The following is a 19,743-nucleotide window of genomic DNA, read 5'->3' on the forward strand; positions in this document are numbered from 1 at the left end:
GCTGGGGGCCCGACGCCCGCCTCCGGGCAGTCCCACCTTAGCGCGCGCGGTGGGGGAGGATGCTCCGGGGTCGCGTGCCTCGCTGGCCAGCTCGGCCTTAACGCGGGGCTGCAGCTCCCAGAAAAGTATTTGAGAAGCTCACTGTCGCCGGTGTGGCTCGAGCCCAGGTTTCCGCCGTGGTCCGCCTCGCTGTCCCCGCGCGCTCTCCAGCCGCACCCCCGCGTCCCTGCGCTGATGGTAGCGCCGCGCCGGCCGCCTCCGCCCGGACGCTCAGGAAATGGTCCCGCCACGACGGGAGGGAGCGGCTGGGCCGCGCTGTCACAGGAAACACGGGGCCCGCCTGCTACACTAACCCCTAACTGCGCCCTCGACCCCCCTGGGGAAGAGGCTCGCCCAGGCCGCAGCCCAGAGGAAAAGAGGACAGTCGGGACTCAGGAGCGCCTACCGGGTCAGCACAGAGAACGCCGATTCGCTAGTTTAAATGGCTCCCAGAGCTCCACGTGCGCACCTTGGAGTGCACGCTCGCCAAGTCTAGCCTAACCGAAAAAAAACCCGGGACTCAAAGTTGGCCTAGAAATACACCCTCCTCACACTTGTGGATCTACTTGATCTGACTTGGGGCCTTTGGAACGAAGCTGTGAAAACCCACCCTCTTCTCCAGTTAAATACTTGGTGCTTAATTAGGCCCAGACTTCAAGTCAGTATGAGGGGAATAAAGCCAACAGCTGCAAATTAAAAAGGAACACGTTGCTGCGGGTTAATTCTGCAACCGTAGACTTCCCAGTCGCACAAAAGGGAAGTGTATGTGAATCATTACTCAACATCACTGATGCACAAAAATTAGTGTCTAGCCGGGTGATGGGGGTGCTCGTCTTTAATCTCAGCACACAGGAAGCAGAGGCAAGCTGATTTCTGAGTTCAAGACCAGTCTGGCCTACAGAGTGAGTTCCAGGACAGAGCTACATTGAGGGACACTGTCTCACAAAAACAAAAAATTAGTACCCAAATTATTAATAAAGTAAAAAGTAAACATATTTTTTAATGTTATTCCAAATAAATTTCACAGGTCAGTTTAATTTATTCAGCAGTTCTGGGTGTCTGTGCCCTATATGGGTGGTAGAACTAACCAACTGCACCGGAATCTCTCAAAGATTTCATGCCATCATATAGAAAAGATATACACAAAGTAAACAAAACCAAATATGCATGTAAGTCAAGTTTAACAATGAGCAAACAAGGTCAGAACTACAGGCTACTCGTGTGACTTAAGTTGGGAATTCTCCACTAGATTTAAAGAAATCTAAAGGGTGAAGACTAGGCTTTCAAGATGGCTCATCTGGTAAAGGTGCTTTGTGGCCAAGCCCGACATCCGTGGGTCCAACAGGGTGGAAGGAGAGAAACAACTCAGTCGAGTTTTATTCTGACCTCCACATGTGGTTCCTCTGCCCTGTGCAGGTGAAAAATTGCAACACACACACAGACACACAGACACAATAAAGGATGAAGACTCAGGCCATTCTAAGAACAAAGGATGGAACCTTCTCTCTCCCCATACCATGGTAACTGTTCTTGGGAATTAACTTGTTGCCTTTCACTATTCTAAACGTAAGGAATACACTGTGATACAAATGGATTCATGTAAGCACATCTGAAAATTCTTTCGAAGGCTAAACAACCAATTACTGTCCACTGCTAACACTGTGTGTCTGATGGTTGGCAAGGATTTGATTTTCCAGCAATACAGTAATTAGTAACAGTATTTCAGTGGGAAAACTGAATCCGAAACAGTCCTATGGCTCCACTTTGTCCACTTGGCAGATAGTGTGGAAATCCTACAAGCAAACCAAGTCAGCACTTGTCTGAATTTCTACATTCCGGTTTTTTAAAAGAAAAATAAATACATGTGAAAAGTTCTCACATTCCAGTCGGGACTCAGATACTTTAAATGAGAGCTTACAGCGGTAAAACTAAGACACTACTCTACCTTCAAACTTCATTGGTATAAATAAATAAATAAATAAATAAATAAATAAATAAATAAATACAAAAAACCCCCACCAATCAATTAGCATTCCCTGGAAAAGTAGAGAATTTGGAGAGAAGAAAAGATTGAAGTCCAGAGGTGTTCCTTCTCTCCGCTCCTTCTCCAGAACACTGAGGTGCTTCCCACCATGATGATAATGGAGCAGAACTCTGGAACTGTAAGCCAGCCAGCCCCAATGAAACGGTTTCTTTTGTAAGTGTTGCTGTGGTCATGGTGTCTCCTCCTCACAGCAATAAAACCCTAACTAAGGAAAGCAGTGAATTGTCAGAGGGGTGAACAGTAAAAGGAGAGACTCCAGTATTTAGCTGAGGAAGAAACAAATAATGAAAATGGAAATCTTCCTAAAACAAGAAAAATGGCTTTGGGGACTTAAAAAAATGTTCCCAGGGAACCATCTTTCCAAACACGTACATCATCCCCATTATTTAATATCTTCATGGACCAAATAATCCAACTTGGTAACTGAGAATAATAGGTTTGCAGTAGAGCTCAGACAGACATCACAAGTGGCTCAGCATGAGTAAAACTATCACATGAGCAATGAAGTCCTGGCTACACACACTAACAAATGCAGAAAGAAATGGAAATCAAAAGGCAAAGCTAATATTGACAGTGTAGTGATAGAAAACTTCAAGTTCCACTTTCAAATGTTTCCCTTTTTAATGTTTCATGTAAATCTCTTTGTATCCCTTAAATATAATTCAGTGAACTGACTCAATGAAGTATTCCTGGAATTTGTTCAGTATTTAGGGAAATGAAAATCGATGGGGTTAATTTTAATTGTTTTAATCTCTCTAAAAATAAATCCTGTACATGCAGATGTCAGAGATAACTTTGCATAGGAGAATTTGTTTAATACTTAATGCTTTGTAACTAATAGAACATCTGTACTACAAAATTTACTGATCTTTTAAGTCTCTGTCTCCCATACGTTTTTCAAATATACTGAAAAGGCAAAGCTTGTAATTGGGCTCAGAGCAAACCCCTCAGGGTGACATTTCTCAAAATATTTCCGCCCACAGTCTTGTTGCATTTGGTGATCCCATGTAAGTAGTGGCTTCCACAGACTTCACACCTATCAAAAGAACAGCATGCATCTGTATGCAAGATCATTATTCTAGTCAGAACAAACTACCTTTCCCAGTTCTCCATAAAAAGATTTTATTTTTAATAATCCAGAAATTTTTATTTGAAGTAGATTCTTGCAAAAGCCTACCTGGGGCATTTTCACCTTTTCTTCTATAATCAAACATTGAATTAAGGCTGAACTGAATCAGTTGTATGTTGAGATTTAGTGATGCAGAAAAATATTTCTTAAGCCAGGTATGATGGTTCACGCTTGCAATATCAGCACTCAGGAGGCAGAAGCAGGAGGATTGCCTAAGTGTAAGGCCACCCTCAACTACCTAAGCTCCCAACAAGCCTGGGATGCAGTGTGAAACATTGTTACAAAAAAGCAATCAAAAACAAGTATTTTTTTCTAAAAATATGTGTTTCAGTGGTTCTGTCCTTAGTAAAATCGCTGTTCTTTCTAGAGTGAGAGTGAAATATAATTTCTGCCAATTGGTTTTCATGTAAATGAGGACAGCAGACAGAATTCTGTATCCTAAAGATGACTACTTCCTATGTGCTGTGATTACATGAGCATATACAGCCAACTGGAGTTAAGGTCCCATGTAGAATTAATGTGATTAACCAGCTGAGTTTGAGACCTGGAGATTAGCCTGAGTGCCCAGCTGGGTCCTCATGTAGGGAATGGAATTACAAGGCTGATGAGCAGGGAGTCAGAAAGAAGCCATTTTGACAAAGACTTGGGTGGCCATTGCTAAAAGTTACTGACCTTTACCTCAGCCTATTTCAGATATCTACCCTCCAAGACTGGAAAACAGTGAATTAATGTGTGTTGTTTAGACACATTAGCTCAATGATAATTTGTTAGGATATTACTAGAAAGCCAGACGTGATGGCACATCCTGTCAGCCTAACAATTAGGAACCTGAGGCAGGAAGATTGAGCTCAAAAACAACCTGGGCTATATAGTAGGACCATATGGCAAGAAAACTAGCCAAAAAGAAGCACTGGAAACTAACTCATTGTTATTTTCTAATGTAACATTGTACAAAAGGTTGAGAATAGTAAAATATTTATAAGTTGTTCATATCCCTGATACATATTAAAGCTACCAATTATGTTAATATGTTTTCTTTAAGTAGTGTAAGTCCTCTGTAGACTGTTTGCATAGCATAGGTGGGGTTCTGAGTTCAATTCCTATTGCAAGCAACAGAGGCAGAAAATGAATACTAAAGAGGTCATAATACATATTATATGTATACATAATACATATTCAGACTCTAGCACCAACACTTTGCAGCAGACGCTCACCTGTGCACTAATCAGCTCAGAGGATCCAGTGCCTTCCTCTGGCCTCTGCAGACATCGATGTGCACATTGCATAATTAAACGAAATAAATAGATCTTTTAAAAATAAAATCCATATAAAACCCAACTGAGACAAGCATACACTAATACAGGCCTGCAACTGGCACTTGGCAAACTAAGGAGGACCGTGAGTTAAAGAGCAAGAGTAGATACCACCTAGTGAGGTCATGTCTTAAAAACAAAGAATCCGGGGCTGGAGAGATGATTGGTGGTTAATACCACAGCTTGTGCTGCTCTTGCAGAGGACCTGGAATCAGATCCCAGCACACACACGGTGGTTCGAAACTGCCTGTAGCTTCAGCTCCAGGGAATCTGCTGCTCTCTTCTGGCTTCCATGGGCACCAGACACATGAATGATGTTGACACCCAGAAATATATACATGTACACAGATAAGAGTAAAATTAAAAAGTTAAAGTTCCTGCTGTGAGATTGCTCAGTGCCAGGGAGCGCTTGACACCCAAGTGTGACGACCTGAGTCTGAATCCCAGAACCTACATAAAGTCTTAGTAGCCTGCATCTATAACACCTGAACCATCAGAGGCAGATGGGAGGAGACGGGGAGTTTCCGGGATCTCGTGAGCCAGCCAGCCTGGTACACAAAGCAGCAGACAAGAAAGAGGAACCTGCTGAAGGCAAGGTGGAAGGCAAGGACCTTTGCCCACTTGTGGTGGTCGAAATAAGAATGTCCCCATAGGCTCAGATATCTGGATGCTCTGTCATCGGGGCGTGGCACTGCTTTGAGGACTTGGAGGCGTGGCCTTGTTGGAGGAGGTGTGTCACTGGGGCTTCAAGGTTTCAAAAGCTCCTCCCAAGCCCAAAGTCTGTCTCCCTGCTGCCTGTGGCTTTGGATGTAGAACTCTCAGATGCCTCTCCAGCACTGTGTCTGCCTGTGTACCGCTATACTTCTCACCGTGATGACAATCTGTGGAACTGTGAGCAAGACCCAATTAAATGTTTTCCTCTTTAAGCGTTACAGTGCTGTCCCTTCATAGCCACAGAATGTTGTCTAACAGAGAAGTTGGTACCAGGGAACAGGGTCTTGCCGTACCAGTCCTGGCCATGCTTCTTGTTGGAAGAGTGTGGACTTTGGGTCTTTGGATCGGAAAGCAGTTGACTGTCTTGAGCAGGCTTAGTGGGCCAGCCTAGTAGTGGCAACATGGAAGACAGTAGTACTGAATAATGTTGATGACACCCTGGCTAAAGATGTTCCAAAGGAGAAGAACAAATTGTAAATGGTATAGAAACCTTTCTTGTGGTATTTTGGTGACAAGGTTGCTTTCTGCCTTTGTCCAAAAATGAAACAAAACAAAAAACCCAAAACCCAACCAACTTACAGACAAAGGCTAAATAAAGAAGGTAAATAAAAAACTTTGAATTAATGGCACTGGCTGAGGAGATTTCAAGACAGCTTAGTATTGGCTCTGTCATGTGGTTATTGGAGGTCACTCTTATGCAGATCTTAATTAAAAGGAGCAGCTAAACAAGGAAAACTATAAAATGTACGGTGTGAGGAGAAAAGGGACACCAGGAGGTGTAATGAACTAAGTCCAGTGCTCCAGAAGATAAAATCTTTAAAGAAAAGGTGGTTGCTAAATGGATGAAAGGAAGTGATGACCTCAGGCAAGACCACATCCAGCTAAGCTTTCAATCTGTGGAAAGGAGTTAAAGGGGAAAAAAGCTCAAGCAGTTAAAGAGACCATCTAAAACAGAAAGCCGATGAAAATGTGTTTGAATAAAGGGGCCATGATCCAGACCCAGCAAGCAGAACTTGGAAGCTTTGGTCATGTGGTTTCTAGTATTAGAGTCAGGGATGTAAGAAAGGGGTTATATATTCTCCCTCTGTAGCTAAAAAAAAAAAGCTGCTGAGGGAAGGCATGTGTCAGGGGGGTCCCTTCACAGAGACCCAGATAGGCTACTGTGTGAAACTGTAAAGATGAAGGAAGCCTGGATTGTTTTTGAAACCCCAAGAAGTTGGAGATGCCAACCCCGATTAAATATTTTCCTTTATAAGAGTTGCCTTGGGCATGCTGCTAAGGCTGTATCCTATACTCTTACAATGTTCCTACGTAGCTCAGGTTCCCCTCCAGACTCTTTGCACCAGAGGCCCTCCTGAAGAAGATGCTGCATCCTCATTTCCTGTTCCCCCTCATGAGAACAAACCTTGGAAATACCTGAATTCAGAAGAATACCAGAACCGCTATGGCTCTCACCCTGTTTGACTGACTACCACCGAAATCACAAAGGTCACGGTGAGCCACAACAGCAGACCCGAATGTATGAATCACAATAAAGTTGCTGGGAATCCTTGCCCCATCTGCCAGGATCAAAAGTTGCATGTTGACATTCGGAATGTAAAGCTATTGGAACAGTTCGTTTGTGCCCACACGGGTATCATCTTCAATGCCTCATACACAGGGGTCTGTATGAAGCAGCACAAGAAGCTGACCCAGGCCATCCAGAAAGCCAGGAAGTATGGTCTTCTCATTTACTACGTTCCCCAGGTTCAGCCCTGAGATGTTGACTTTCGTATTGTACATGGAGCTGTCAGTGTTACTCCACCAGTCCCCACATTGTTGTTGGGTGAACCTTGGTATCTGTGGTACAGCTGGCAACAGCAACCAGAGAGAGAGCTGTCTCGCCTTCGCCGACTCTATCAAGGAAATTTCCTAAAAGAAAGTGGCCTGGCTGAGAAACACCTAAAGAAATGTTCAACATCTTTAGTCATAAGGGAAATGCAAATCAAAACAACCCTGAGGTTCCGCCTCACACCAGTCAGAATGGCTAAGATCAAAACTCAGGTGACAGCAGATGCTGGCGAGGATGTGGAGAAAGAGGAACACTCCTCCATTGTTGGTGGGATTGCAGACTGGTACAACCATTCTGGAAATCAGTCCTGAGGTTCCTCAGAAAATTAGACATTGAACTGCATGAGGACCCAGCTATACCTCTCTTGGGCATATACACAAAAGATGCTCCAGCATTCAACAAAGACACATGCTCCACTATGTTTATAGCAGCCTTATTTATAATAGCCAGAAGCTGGAAAGAACCCAGATGTCCTTCAACAGAGGAATGGATACAGAAAACGTGGTACATCTACACAATGGAATACTACTCAGCTATCAAAAACAACGACTTTACGGAATTCATAGGCAAATGGTTGGAACTGGAAAATATCATCCTTAGTGAGGTAACCCAATCACTGAAAAACACACTTGGAATGCACTTATCGATAAGTGGATATTAGCCCAAATGCTCGAATTACCCTAGATGCACAGAACACGTGAAACTCAAGAAGGATGACCAAAATGCGAATACTTCACTCCTTCTTTAAAAGGGGAACAAGAATACCCTTGGGAGGGAATAGAGAGGCAAAGTGTAGAACAGAGGCAGAAGGAACACCCATTCAGAGCCTGCCCCACATGTGGCCCATACAAATACAGCCACCAAACTAGATAAGATGGATGAAGCAAAGAAGTGCAGGCTGACAGGAACCGATGTAGATCTCTCCTGAGAGACACAGCCAGAATACAGCAAATACATAGGTGAATGCCAGCAGCAAACCACTGAACTGAGAACAGGACCCCGGTTGAAGGAATCAGAGAAAGAACTGGAAGAGCTTGAAGGGGCTTAAGACCCCATATGAATAACAATGCCAACCAACCAGAGCTTCCAGGGACTAAGCCACTACCCAAAGACTATACATGGACTGACCCTGGACTCTGACCTCATAGGTAGCAATGAATATCCTAGTAAGATCACCAGTGGAAGGGGAAGCCCTTGGTCCTGCCAAGACTGAACCTCCAGTGAACATGATTGGTGGGGGGAAGGTGGTAATGAGGGGAGGATGGAGAGGGGAACACCCATATAGAAGGGAAAGGCGAGGGGTTAGGGGGATGTTGTCCCGGAAACCGGGAAAGGGAATAACAATCGAGATGTAAATGAGAAATACCCAAGTCAATAAAGATGAAAAAAAAAATTCTCCAAGCAGGGAACAGGAAAAAAAAAAAAAAAAAGCAAGTGGCCTTCCCCCGCCTGAGTCGCCTGAGATGCCCTCTACACCACCAGCAGAGGCCTCCACTGAGCAGACCGGCTCCCAGAATGCTTAGAACTCAAGACCTGGGGAAGTCAGACTTAGGGAGTGGTGTCTAGGGCTATGTGGTGGTGTGTGCTCTGGAAAGGGTTCTGTTTTGTGACAGTGGCAGACTCCAAAAGGAAATGACTGCTATGAAGAGGACAAGCACACTTGAAGTTTAGAGGAGATCTAGATGTATATGGCTAACTCTGGAGAGGGCTTACATACGAACCTGAGACTTGTATGCGCATCGCTTGATAGTACATTTTAAACCTATTTTAAACCTCCTGGCCCAGCTTTTATACAATAGAGCTGTGTCTCCACACACACACAAAACAAACAAACAAACAAACAAACAAATAAATAAATAAATAATTAAAAAAAAAAAACAAAAGTTGCCTTGGTCATGGTGTCTCTTCACAACAATAAAACCCAAAATAATATACCAACTAAGACATTAAGGTCAAATGCACACTGGGACATGAAAATACATTACCCTCTCTTCTATACACACACATTTACACATGCACACACACACACACACACACACAATTTATAAAATAAAAACAAAATGTCCGTGATAAACCAATCAAAGGGATGGAAAAAGTTACTATAAGTTTCTTATGTTTTAATTAAAATAGATTATTATTAGTAAATATACATACTGTAGATAGCAATTCTCAAATGTCTTGGTCTCTTTAGAATTTGTTTTGCTTTCCACTCTTGAATGATTGCTTTGTGTTTTAAGAGTTATTAATATTTTTGAGTTCAGATATTTTGCCTGTCTGTATGTCTGTGCATTACATGAATGCCTGGTGCTCTCAGAGACTAGAAGACAGCATTGGCTCCCCTGGACATGGAGTAACAGAGAGTAGGTAGCCACCACCTGAATGCTGGGAATCAAACTCAGGTCCTCTTGAAGAGCAATGTATACTATACTCTTAACTGTTAAGCCATCTCTCCGGCTCCCATTTTTGTTAAATTAAATGGAGAGAAACTTAAAGCAATTCCCCCAAAATCAGGGCTGCCCACTCTCTTCATATCTCTTCAATACTGCAATTGAATTCCCAGCTAGAGCAATAAGACAAAGAGATCAAGGGATACAAATCGGAAAGAAGAAGTCAAAGTATAGCTATTCTTAGAGAATATTATAGTATACATAAGTGACTATAATTTTACCAAAAAGCTCCTACAGTTGATAAACACCTCGAGCAAAGTGGCTGGATATAAAATGAACTCAAAGAAATCAGTAGCCCTCCTTTTTTTACAAATGATAAACTCCCTGGGAAAGAAATTAGGAAAACAACACCTTTACAATAGCCACAAATAATATAAAATATCTTGGTGTAACTCTAACCAAAAAGGTAAAAGACCTGTAGGACAAGAACTTCAAGTTTCTGAGGAACAAAATTGAAGAAGATATCAGAATATGGAAAGATCTCCCATGCTCATGGATTGGTAGGATTAATATAGTAAAAATGGTGATCTTGCCAAAGGCAATATACAGATTCAATGCAATTCTTATCCAAACTGCAATACAATCCTTTACAGACTTTGAAATAATAATTCTCAACTTCTAATGGGAAAAAACCCCACTGGATAGCTAAACAATAAAAGAACTTCTGGAGTACCACCAAACTTGACCTCGGGATGGACAACGGCAATACTGATGACTACAGCAATAATATTGATATAAAACAGACAGGTTGACCAATAGAATAGAGTCAAGTTGAAAACCCAGAAATACACTCACCCATCTATGAACGCTTGATTTTTTTGGCAAAGAAATTGCCAAAAATGAACACTTGATTTTCTTTTGACAAAAGCAAAACCATACAATGATATAGGGCAAGCATCTTCAACAACGGTGCTAATCTAACTGGATGTCTGCATGTACAACAATGCAATTGATCCAAACTTATCACACCACACAAAACTTAATTCCAAGTGAATCAAAGACCTCAAAGTAAAACCACATACACTAAATCTAATAGTACAGAAAATGGGGGACTAGTCTTGAACTCATTGGTATGAGAGACACCATCCTGAACAGAACACAATGGCTCAGGCACTGAGATGAATAATTAATAAGTGGGGCCTCATGAAATTGAAAAGCTTCCATTAGTCAAAGGACACTGTTAATAGAAGAGAATGCAGACTTCCAATTGGGAAAAGATTTTCACCAACCCTACATCTGACAGAAGGCTAAGATCCAAAATAGTTTTTGCAAGAAGTTAGATAACCCAAATAGCCCAATTGAAAACAGAGGTACAGAGCTAAACAGAATTCTCAAGAGAGGAATCTTAGCCGAGAAATACTTAAAGAAAGGTTCAGCTTCTTTAGACATCGGGAAAATGCAGAACAAAAGAGCTCCGAGATTCCATCTCACACACATTAGAATGACTAAGATAAAAAAAACCTCAAGGGATGGGGCTGGAGAGATGGCCAGCTGCTCAAAGTACAAAATGTTCTTCTGGAGGGCCTGAGTTCAATTCCCAGCAACCACATGGTGGTTCGCAAGTATCTATGATGGCATCTGATGTCCTCTTCTGGCAATCATAAAAAATACATAATAAATAAATATTTTTTAAAAAACACTCAAGGGACAGCGTATGCTGGCAAGATTGTAGAGCACAGAAAACACTTGTCCATTGCTCGCAAACTTGTACCACCACTCTGGAAATCAATTTGGTGGCTTCTTAGAAAATTGGAACTAGTTCTCCCTCAAGCCCAGCTGTGCCACTTCTAGGCATATACCCAAAAGATACTAAATACTTGTTTAACTATGTTCATAGCAGCTTTATTCATAATACTCAGAGACTGGAATCAACTAGATGTCCCTCAACTAAAGAATGGATTTTTTTAAAAATGTGATTCATTTTCACAATGGAATACTACTCAGCTATTATAAACAAGGACATCATGAATTTTGCAGGCAAATGGGTGAATCCAGAAAATACCATCCTGAGTGAGGTAACCCAGATCCAAAACGACACGCATGGTATGTACTCACTAAGTGGATTTTAGCCATACAAGATAACCACACTACAATCCACAGACCCAAAGAACTCAAATAGCAGAGGCAACAAGGGACGCTAATTGAATCTTTCTCAGAAGGGGAAATAAACGTAGATATCAGAGGTGGAGGGAGGGGCAACTGAGTAGGAGAAGGGATGGGAAGAGGAAAGGGGTGGGGAGATCAGGTGTAGGGAGAGCAGGGGAGAGAGAATGGAAATTGGCAGTGGGTTAAGGGGGCATCTCTAGGACACGCCAGAGACCTGGGATGGGATGAGGCCCCGGAGGGCCATGGCAGACTAGCTGAGACTCCTAGCAGTGGGGGATATGGATCCTGAAGTGGCCACCTCCTGTAGCCATCGGAGACTCCCAGTGGAGGAAAAAGGACAGTAACCCACCCACAAAACCTTCAACCCAAAATGTATGCTGCCTATAAGATGTGCAAGGTCAAAGACAGAGCAGAGACCGAGGAAACGTCCGACCAATGACTGGCCAGAATGGAGGCCCATCCCATCAGCAGAACCATTCCACGGCACTATTAATTATACTCTGTTTTGCTTGCAGACCGAAACCTAACCAGACTGAAACAGATACAGAGACCCACAGCCAAACATTAGCTGGAACTTAGGGAGTCCTGTGGAAGAGACAGGGGAAGGATTGAGATAGGGACTCCAAAGGAAGACCAACAGCGTCAACTGACCTTTGGGGGCTCCCAGAGACTGAACCACCAACCAACGTGAGCACAGGCTGGACCTAGCCTCCCCCACCCCCGCACATAATGCAGCAGATATGCAGCTTGGTCCTCATAAGGGTTCCTCAACACCTGGAGTGAGGGCTGTCCCTGAATCTGTCCACTGCCAGTGGCTCCCATGCCCCTAACCGGGCTTCCTTGTCCAGGCTCAGTAGGAGAGGACGCTCCTAATCCTGCAGTGTCCGGAGGGGAGGGGATTCCGGGCTTCACCCTTGTCAGAGGAAAATGGGAGGGGGAAATAGGGAGAGGAGCTGCCATGGGGGACTAGGAGGAGAGGACGGGTTGATGCTGGGGCATAAAGTGAATAACTAAATTAATTTATAACAAAAGAAGAGTCCGAGGGAAAGGTACTGGAGAGATGTCTTGATGGCATTCACATGCAGGAACAGATACACACATAGAAACTGCACACTTGCCCTAAATAAAAACTAGCATTAAAAAACTCTGGCATCACTTTTTATCATTTTCTTCTTTAAAAACTACTCTGTTCCTCTGTGTGTGTGTGTGTGTGTGTGTGTGTGTGTGTACATGTGAGTGCAGGTACCCTCCAGGCCAGAGGCATCAGATCACTTTTTATTTTCATACTGTATTGTTTTCTTTTTTCCCTTCCCTGTCCTCTCTAGGGATTGAACTCAGGACTTCGGATGTCCTATGCTTAGACGCTAGAGCTGACCTTCAGCCCCAGGTCCTGTTGTTTCTTGGCCCCTTTTTCTTGTTTGTTTTGAGACAGAGTTTTTACTCTGGATAAGGCAGACTGGATCCATATGTTATGCAGACCATGCTGGCCTCCAACTTCTGACAGTCCTGGCAGCTCTGGTCCCTGACTGCTAGGATCATAGTCATGTGCCACCAGATCTAGCTCTTTTCTCGTTTTTGATTAATTTTTATTATTTTTAAACATTCTTATATGAATTTTTGGTAGTTTCCCTAAGGAACAAAGTATGCCTTTTAGACCAATCAAGCATTAATATTAATAAGTTTACTGTTCTGCACAACAATAAAAGTTTGGGCACTTTAACTTCATTTGCCCCTTTACACATCGTATATTAACCTTGATGCCAAGTTTAATGCTCTGTGTAAACCCATAAGAGACTGTCATCCTCTCATACAATTGATATTTATTTGATCTTATGTGTGTGCATTTGTTAAATTAATATTTTTGTTTCTTATTGGATCATTTCTTTCTGCTTGAAGAACATCTGTTGGTGTTTCCTTTAGTGAGTGTCTGCTGGTGACTAACATGGCCTGTGCGTATGAAGAAGAATGCCTTCCCTTCCCTTCCAGTTTAATGGCTGTGCTTTCCACTAAAATGCCACACTCATGGCTGTTTTCTTTGGCCATGTCGAAAACTGAATTCCTGTCAATATAGAAATCAGCCGGTAGCTATATTCAGATGGTTTTAAAGAGTTTCTCATTGAAGTTCATGTAAGTTTACAGTTGTTTAAGTGTAATTTTATTATGTGTTGTATGTGGTTTTCCCTAAATATTAAGTTTGATCCTTCTGTTGTTTGAAATTTTACCATTGAAGCATCTTTGTTTATCATTCTTACTCAGTCATGTAAATAACCTGCCTGACTATTATGTAAGTGGGTGTTTTAACACATCTAGTCAAATCTTTCCGTGCCTCTATACCTTATGTGTCTGTGCTTTCATACAGTTTATGTTACTCCCATCTACGCACACCGCTTTTGTTTCTGGGAGCCATTTTAAACTCTATTCACAGAGCATCTACACCAGCCAATGTGCTTTACACTCCATTACCGTCACTTGTCTGAAAGTTGTAACCTTGTCTTTAATCCCGTGAGTACGATTATCTTACACTTTAAACACATGCATCTGCTAGCTCCATAACTCAGATCTAGGAGATGAATGTGTTCCACGTTCCCTTGTCTGTTTGCATGCCAACTGTTCTTCTTGTTGTTGGGGGCGCCACTTCTTTGGCTACTTACCGCATGGTTATTTTTGATCAAGCACAAGACATAACATGAAAAACTCACACATACCCAAGCTGCCCTTTGCTCTGCCAGGGCGTTAGCTACGAAGAGCTCTCTCCCCCAGGCTTTCAAAGCTGCAGCCCTTCAGCTCCATTCTAAAACATTTCGACTATCTTAAGGAGCGATATTAAAACATGCCATATCTATTAATATTTAAGGATTAGAAAGTTAAAGACGCTTTAATTGATAACTCACGAAAAATGCTTTTTACATATTCACAAACAACATATTTCTATGAGAAATCATTTCATTTGCAAGAGCAATTTTATCATTTTAATTATGATTGTGTGTCTCTGTATGTGCATGTGAATGTGGGTGCCAGTGGAGGCCAGAGGGGTTGGATCCCTTTGGTCTGGAGTTACAAGCAGTTGTAGGTAGCCCGATGTGGGTGCTGGGTCTTTTTCCTAAAGTGGTAGTGTTTTAACCACTGAGCCACCTCTCCAGCCTCAAAACCAATATTTTAGTGAGAAGAGTGGCACTGCCTTTTCTTCCTTCTCTCCCCTGTGTCTCCCAGTCCTGGGGATTGAACTCAAGACTTCACACATGCTAGGAAACATTTTGCCACCGAGTCCCTTTTATCCTCGCTTAATTACAGATAGAGTCTCATATGTGCTTCCATATTTAAACTATTACAACGTGGCATTCCGTTTGGATATACAGCTAAAATATTCTTACAGCAATATTCGCCAGCAAAGGAGGACTTGAATTCTTTCTTGAGCACTTTGTATCAATAATTCAGTGACTTCATATTATTAGGTACTTTTTGGTAGTAAACTAAAACTCGGCAAATTGTTTCCTACAGATTAGTTGATATCCATAATCTAAAACAATATTAATAAACTTTTAGTCTTCTTTATATTAAAGTCCATTCATCTATCTGAATGTTTCCTTTACTAATATGTACTTTCATATCAAACTTTAATTACTATGGAATACTAGCACATATACAAAAATCAATGCATGTCTTAAGAATATTCTACATCAAAATCATCACAGCAAGGTCTAACAGCGCATGCTTAACAACTGCTGCACTTGAGAGGCAGAGGCAAGTGGATCATCACAAATCCGAAGCCAGCCTGGTCTCTGTATCATGTTCTGAGCAACCAGGGCTACATGGCAAGACCTTGTCTCCTCAATCAAACCAACAAAAATATTGGCAAATGTCATTGTCACTCTATTCTGAGAGTCTTTGGTTATTGAGACCTGGTTCATAATGATGAGCTAAAGGTCTTCAGAATCCTAATGTTTGCCCAAAAGACTGAGTTTGCCTTTGGGATAAATCCTGTTAGTAACTGGGCTCATCTTATTCGTGCTCAGATGTCTGCCTGCCTGGATGGATAGCCAGTCTGTCAGACATTCTTTCATGTACAAAGTGAGCATTCCAGGAGAAAAGAACTTTGTCCATTCAACTGAGGGGTCTACACAGTGCCTCTCAGACTTCAAACCAGTGAGATTTATGTGAAGGCAGCAAGATTGCTTTCTATGTGCTACCCACTTTGCCATTTTGAACAGTAACATAGTTGTTCAATAGTCAAAAATATAATAAATACTCTATCGATTGTTGAACGACACTATAAATTTAAGCTGGCTATTTTTCTCATGAATGGTAGAAGGTAAGGAATGAGTGGTAGATGGTAAGGAATGAGTGGTAGACGGTAAGGAATGAGTGGTAGATAATAAGGAATGACGTATGTTTTAGTTTAAGTTTGTTGCTACAGTCTTCATTTACATCGAGCCAGAAGCTTCACCTACTTTCTCTTTTGCAAAATATGAACACATATAATTATATTCATGCAACAAAAATATAAATATTGAGTTAGTAGGGCTGGAGAATGATTCAGCAGTTAAGAGTGCTTGGGCTCCAAGGGAAGATGGGTTGAATCTTTCTCAGAAGAGGAAACAAAATAGGCTTTGGAGGCCGATGTAAGGAGGGAACTAGGTGGGAGAGAAGATGGGGAGGGAAGCAGAGGAGGGAGGGGAGATCAGATGCAGGGAGAGCAGGGAAGAGAGAAGGAAAGTGAGTGGGGAGGGCGGCATCTCTAGAACATGCCAGAGACCTGGGATGGGGGGAGTTCCAGGGGATCCATGGCAGAGACTCTGGCTGAGACTCCTAGTAGTGGGGATATGGATCCCAAAGTGGCCACTTCCTGTAACTAGGGACTCCCAGTGAAGAGATAAGTATAGCAGCCCACCCACAAAACCTTCAACCTAAACTGTATCCCTGCCTACAACATGTTCAGGGACAAGATGGAGTAGAGACAGAGGGACTGGCCAACCAATGACTGGCCCAAGTGAGACCCATTCCATGAGCAAGAGCCATTCCCTGACACTATTAACAATGCTCTGTTATGTTTGCAGACAGTATCCTAGCATGACTGTCCTCTGAGAGGCTCCCCCCAGCAGCCAATGGAAAGAGGTACAAAGACCCATAGCTAAACATTAGGTGAAGCTCGGAGAGTTTTATGGAAGAGTTGGGGGAAGGACTGAGGGACCTGAAGAGGACCGGGACTCCACAGGAAGACCAACATAGCCAACTAACTTGGACCCTTGGGGGCTTCCAGAGACTGAATCACCAACCAAAGACCAAGCACAGGCTGGACCTAGATCCCCATGCACATGCGTAGCAGATGGACAACTGGATCCCCAACAACTGGAGCAACTGGTCCCCTGAATCTGCTGCCTACCTGCCTGTGCTTCCTGCTCCCCTAAATGGACTGCCTTGTCTGGCCACAATGGGAGAGGGTGCGCCTAGTCCTTCAGCAATCTGATGTGCTCAGAAGGTAGGAGTGATGTGTGTGTGTGTGTGTGTGTGTGTGTGTGTGTGTGTGTGTGATAGCTAGAGGGGGGCTCTCCCTTCTCAAAGGAGAATGGGAGGGAGGAATGGGGATAGGTTCTGCATGAGGGGGTACTGGGAGGAAAAGAGGGGTTGATATTGCGATATAAAGCAAAAAAAAGATTAAAAATTTTATTTGGGCTCTTCCTGCACAGGACCCAGGTTTGGTTTCTCACATACACGTGGTGCTCACAATAACACATAACTTCAGTTTCAGGGAATCTAATGTCCTCTGTTGACCTCTGCAGGTACCAGACATGAATGTGGTACATAGACATATACACAGGCAAAGCACTCATGCATATATATGTATATATATATTATATAATATATAGTATATATAATTAGTAGTCCACTCTATTTTTGACAATGTAAAACCCCTGGAAGTTCTCTCGGTATCTCCAAAGATCAGAAGTTTTCAGTTTGATAACTGATTTTCTTCCAGTTATAGATGGAAATTATTAAATATTCACGTTATTCGGTGCAAGAAAATCTCTGTCTCTTTCTAGATCTGAAAACTTTTTGTTTGGATATTTTAAAAACCTGTTAATGTCAATTAAGTTCTTTGAGTTTAAAAAAAAAAAAGAACCAGGAATTCCAGTGACTGCATTTTACTGACTGTAAGACACTTTGGAGGATTTTGAGTTTTATTATAAAATATTCTAAAGATTTATTTCTTATGTATGGGCGTGTGTGTGTGTGTGTGTGTGTGTGTGTGTGTGTGTGTGTGTGTGTGTGTACAGGGGCAGAAGAGAACGCTGGCTCCCCAGTAAATGGGGTTACAGGGAATTGTGAGAGGCTTGGTTATGTGAGAAGTGGCCTTAACTGCAGCAACACCTCTCCAGCTTCTAATTTTTATTCGTGATTTCAGTGACCTCTCCCTTTCTTCCTACACCAACGTAAGTGGTTCTTTCCCGCCACTGAGTCACACAGGTGCAAGAGACAAACCAGTCTTCAGTTGAGTCTGATTCAAGGGGCAGCAGAGCTGCCTAGACCTGGCCCAATTGCTGTGCAAAACTTTCAAAGTTAAACAGTTAAAATAAGCAAGGCAGGTTAACGCCTCTGGCTTGTACAGTGAATGTCAGTGGCACGGGCTTTCTTATAATCTACCTGCTCGCTGCTCCTGTTCAGTTTATTTGGAGGCCAGGATGCGGCTTAGGGATAAAGTCTAAGGACCTGAGTTTGGATTCCCAATGCCTATGTAAGTTAGGTGTGGTAGCCAAATCTTTAATCCCAGAACTTCTATCCTGAGATGAAAGACAAGAGAATCCCCAAAATCTTATGTGCCAGCTCTTCTGATGAGGGCAGCAGTGGTCAAGACCTTATCTCAAAGAAGGCAGAAAGCTCAAGGACTGCCACACTAGATGTCCTTTGTCCTTGACATGCGTACATGCCACAGCACACATACAACACACGCACACGCACACATATGGTCGTATACACACGTCTCAACCAATTTCTAATTTTAAGACAGTATATCATTATGTTTGGCGATCATCACATTAGACTGGTCCGACATGTTGTAGAGGACATGTGAGAGGACAGTCCCTGTGCCACAGAACACACAACTGAAGCATGTTTGTTGTGTTTATTGGGCTTGTATTCTATGCCATAACCTTTGGGACTCAACACAGGTCTAAATGTGTACCACAACATTGGGACAGGTGTTGGTCTTCTATTTTGTCTCTCAAGGTCCACTTTGGTTTCTTAACTGTGTTAGGAGAATAGGCAAATACCTCAAGGGTAAAAGCCAAGCCTATCTTTTCTGCGTCTATCAGAACCGTGGAACCACCGATCTCCATTCTTTGCTAGCACTTTAGAGAGAACACAGACCTTCTTTAAAGACTTATTTTATTTTAAATTATGAATGTTCATATGGATATGTGCGTGTGTGTGAAGGTGCCTGTGGAGGCTGGAGGCATCAGGTGCCCTGGAACCTCTAGGAATTAAATTGTTTCATGCTGGTTACTTCTGGTAAGTGTAAGGTAATCTATGCTCAAAAAAATTCTAGATGACATACATACATACAGAGAGATAGAAAGAGGGAGAGAGGGAGAGAGAGAGAGAGAGAGGGAGAGAGAGAGACAGACAGACAGATAGACACAGAGACACAGAGACACAGAGAAAGAGAGACAGAGACAAAGGGAGAAAGAGGGAGACACAGTTTAATATAACAATTTCTCCCTCATACACCTTTCTAATCTCTAGCCTGTTGCCAAGAAGGCTTTTGGTAAGTTGACATGTGTCTTTTCACTCCTTTCTCTATACAGCTCCAAATGTATATTTGCTCAAATATAGATCTTTGAACTTTTCTGACTTTTTTGAGGTAGGATCTCATGAGGCTGAGCTTCCGTGAACCCCTTTGTAGATCATTTTGAACTCCTGATCTTCTTGCCTCCAACTCCCAAGTGCCGTCATGCCGGCTTAAATACACATTTAAAAGAGGTTAAACACACATTTTAAAGAGGTATAAACTGGTTCCTGCTACAACTGTGTGCTTCCTTTCTTAAAAAGTTGTCATCTTTTCTCGACTCAATAATAAATAATAATAGCCAATATTCTAAAGAGCTTCCTCTGTTCCAGACGGCCAT

The 19,743-nt window shown here is 42.5% G+C and overlaps 1 pseudogene; it reads left to right on the top strand.

The window, feature by feature from the left end:
- The first annotated feature begins 6,508 nt into the window (after positions 1 to 6,508).
- Mrps18b-ps1 (mitochondrial ribosomal protein S18B, pseudogene 1) lies at positions 6,509 to 8,593 on the top strand (annotated as a pseudogene).
- Positions 8,594 to 19,743: the final 11,150 nt, after the last annotated feature.

This window comes from Rattus norvegicus, chromosome 18, assembly GCF_021556685.1.
Source record: "Rattus norvegicus strain SHRSP/BbbUtx chromosome 18, alternate assembly SHRSP_T2T, whole genome shotgun sequence".
NCBI lineage: Eukaryota > Metazoa > Chordata > Mammalia > Rodentia > Muridae > Rattus > Rattus norvegicus.